At 36.9% G+C, this 3,664-nt stretch overlaps 1 long non-coding RNA gene across 1 annotated transcript; it reads right to left on the minus strand.

Annotated features, from left to right (window-relative positions):
* Positions 1–780: 780 nt before the first annotated feature.
* On the minus strand, positions 781–3,062 carry LOC122021943. Its single transcript, XR_006122718.1, has 3 exons — positions 1,752–3,062; positions 1,455–1,642; positions 781–1,211 (listed from the first exon to the last, which is right to left on the minus strand). It is a non-coding gene; the product is annotated as an uncharacterized LOC122021943 (long non-coding RNA).
* Between the last annotated feature and the right edge of the window lie 602 nt (positions 3,063–3,664).

The raw sequence follows: 3,664 nt of genomic DNA on the forward strand, positions 1-3,664 counted from the left end.
AAAGGGATCTTCTCCCTTTTGGGGGGAATCAAGATTTGGGGTGTTCCTCTATCTTCTCAGAGGTATTTTCAGCGATTCAAGGGCAGATTCCTCAACGTTTCGACTCTGTAATTGAGGATTGGATCCGAAGATCATTCTTCATCGTAGATAAGCTTTCTTTCTCTTATTTCTTGGACTTGGGGACCAAGAATTCTTGTAATCTTCTTCTTTTCAATTTTCCTTCTTCGTTCTATGGATTAGATCTCTTGTTCTAGGATGGAGAGAGTATTTGTAATGAAGATTTAATGTAAAACTCTTGTGGATTTGTCAATTTCCTATTTCTATGATCTTGTCCTGTTTGTATCCATTCTTTCACTACAAGAAAAAAGCCTAACAACAACGATTTTTCACCGTTGTCGTAGCCCCTTTCGGACTGTTGTTAAAGGCCGTGTTGTTAAAAGGGGTGCCCAAAGACAACAGTTTTTAACCATTGTCTTTGAAGGCAAAGACAACAGTTTTACAACGGTGAAAAACCGTTGTCTTTTCCTTCAAAGACAACAGTTTTTCACCGTTGTCTTTGAGCGTCTACCTTTAATAACAGGGTCTTCAACAACAGTTTTAAACTATTTACGACAACAGTGAAAAACCGTTGTCTTTTTTAAATAAAAAATAAAAAAAATTAATACACAATTTTCCAATATTATAAATCATTCAAAATACTAAATTTCAAAATAAAATTTAATATATAATTTTCTAACATTCAAAAATAATATCTATAACATTCTGAAGAAATTTCATAAACAACCAACAAAATTTCATAAGCAACCAACAAAATGATAACACTATTAAAACAAAGGTAGAATAATATAACACGAGATTTTCTAATCTGTTTTGACTGTTGAACTTTTGCTCCTAATCTGTTTCAAGGACCGTAGCGCTGCTACGGTGCTCTTCATGTATAAGCTCTGCATATATTTAATCTCCTCTAACTCCGGAACCCTCCCACCTAATTGTGCCGGCTTTGGCACTCCATTTTGTCCGTCGCATTCTGCTGAAATTGACAGGTTGTTGCTGGGGAAGAGGTGGTCGAGCATAGCCACACACTCCTTCACGAGTTTGTATATATAGGAGATCAGTTGTAAAGAATGGCTACTGCAGCACCTTTTCGATGAAGGGCTGCCTGATAAGTGCTCCTGTTCTCTTGTCATACTTCTTCAGTATTTTCACTAGACCTGAATTCATCACAACAAGAATAATAAACCATCTAAATGAGTGCATAAATTTAAAAAAAAAAATAACCAGAAGAAAGGACAGAACAGTTAATCAATAACACTCAGATAATTGTAAACTATAATTAGGCTCTGATCATGACTATGCTAACATGAGTTTCCTTGTTAACAAATTGAGAAATAATGGTTTGGAGAAATTAACAAACAAGACATGTAATATCTAAAACAAATGGGAGAGTTTGATACCTAAATAAAATCAACCTTGTTCAGTCAATGTAAAATCAGTTAAACTGCATTGGTAGTAGGCAAATAACATAAAACAACACCAGTTGTTAGGACAATCTTCATTTTTTGGGTGCAAGGTACTTGAATCCATCTTCTAGACCTCCTCTTTTGGGTATATAAAAATCTGACGGACCATAGCACAAAATTCTCTGCAGAAAATTATACAACACCAGTTGTCAACATATCCACTTTATACATAGAAAATGGAAGATATATATACATAAGAGAAGAACATTAGGAATGTAGAAGCATGCTTACTGCCAAGGGTCATCTCCAACAAGCATCATATCATCCTCATTATCAGTAAATACAATCATCCAATTTTTATTTGGAGTCATCAATTCTCCTTTGAATTCAAATAGCTGATCTAACTCCTCGATCAATTGGTCATAACCATCAAACTTTGTCAAGTCAACAGATCTTCCAAGTGCAACACCCTGCTTATGAACCTGATATCAAAATGGAAACAGAATCATCTTCTCCAATAAAAAAGAGGTACATTCTATAGCATGACATTCTTGATCTACTAAGGGACTGAATGGAGATGGACACTACACATTAAGTCAAATCTGAAAATGTGATTTAAAATCATTAGATCTTGCATATACACCAAAATTCAAATAGCAAAGGAACTAGAAAGATATTAATCAGTCAGAAGCAAAGGACCATTAACGGAACTAAACTAAGGAATGAAAGAGAAAAGTATTAAATGAACCTACGTAGTAAATGAAAGACGATGGAAATAAGAAAACCTAGTCTAACTTAAACTATGATTGCAAGGAAATTAAAGACAACATAAAGTAAGCATGTAATGAAACTAAGCATGGAATGTAACTTAGAGCATTAAAGAAAGCTAATCTACCCTAGCCTAATTGCATTCAAATGAAGAACAAAACTTATAGCAATTGCAAAAGATAAGACAAGCAAACATTAAGTGAAATAAAGTGCACGAATTTAAACCTACTGTTGGAAGAAACATTTTGTCGAACACCTTATGAGCATAAATCGAAATGACATGAGTACGTGCAAATCTAAAACAAGGGAGAACAATTCAATACAAGCATCAAACAATCAACTAAAAGAAACATCACTATAAATTCGAATCAAGTGAAGAAACTGCAACAAACAAAAGATGTCTAGATTTGTTGAAGAATTGCTGATCAAACTTGAAGACTGCTGTGGAAGAAAAGGTGGAGCTGTGACTGGCCAAATCTGGTCCGGATGAAGGAAGTAGTGCTGGAATTGAAGTCTGCTGTGCTGACCAAATCTGGAGAAGATGTTGCTGCTAGAACTCAAAACTCGGAGGAATGAAGTCGCCTGTTGAATCTGTAGCGAACCCTAGCCCGCGCGAGGAGGAAATGCCGCGAGCACAGAGGACGTCGCGAACAGAGAGAAGACTGAGTGGTAGAGGCAAAATTCCTTGGCTGCGGTGTGAATAGAAGAAGGAAGGAGATGGTGTCCGGCCGGCGGCGGTGGTTGAGTGGAGGTGGCCGCCGGCCGTCGGTGAAGGAGAAGAAACGACAGTCGCGTGAGAAGGAGCCGAACGGGAGAAGATGCGATGCGCCCCATCAGAAATGCTGGCTTTGTGGATTTATTCCCCTAAATTTGATCCGACGGTCCTGATCAACCCAGATCCGAAGGAGTGGCTGAGATCAAATTTGAGTGAACGGTCGAGATCAACTCAAACCCATTGAATGGTCCGGATGGCTAGATCAAGATGAGCGGCTCAGATCATGCCAGATCTACACAGATTGGCCAAAATCAACCAGATCTTGATGAACGGTTAGAATTAATCAGATCTGAATCTTTCATTTAATTTGCTTCAGATTTGATCCAATGGCTCAAATTTCTTCAGATTGGACTTCTCATTGACTCAAGTCTTTAGGTTCAATTTGGATCAACTTGAGCTCAATCCCTAGAAAATAAAAGTGCACAATTATAAGTAGAAATCCATAAAAATAGGAAGAATTATAACAAAACTCATAATATAAATCCAACTTAATAAACATGATAAAAATCAACAATTAATCATATGAAAGGATTAAAACATGAAAATTAAGGGTAGAAATAATGTATCAAAATGCTAATTATCAAGGGCTCGGGAGGTTATTGTGGCGGTGAGCTGAGACAGAGGAATAGGGCAATGCCAACACTAGAGTAAAGATCGGTTA

Source organism: Zingiber officinale, chromosome 1A (assembly GCF_018446385.1).
Source record: "Zingiber officinale cultivar Zhangliang chromosome 1A, Zo_v1.1, whole genome shotgun sequence".
NCBI classification, from domain to species: Eukaryota; Viridiplantae; Streptophyta; class Magnoliopsida; order Zingiberales; family Zingiberaceae; genus Zingiber; species Zingiber officinale.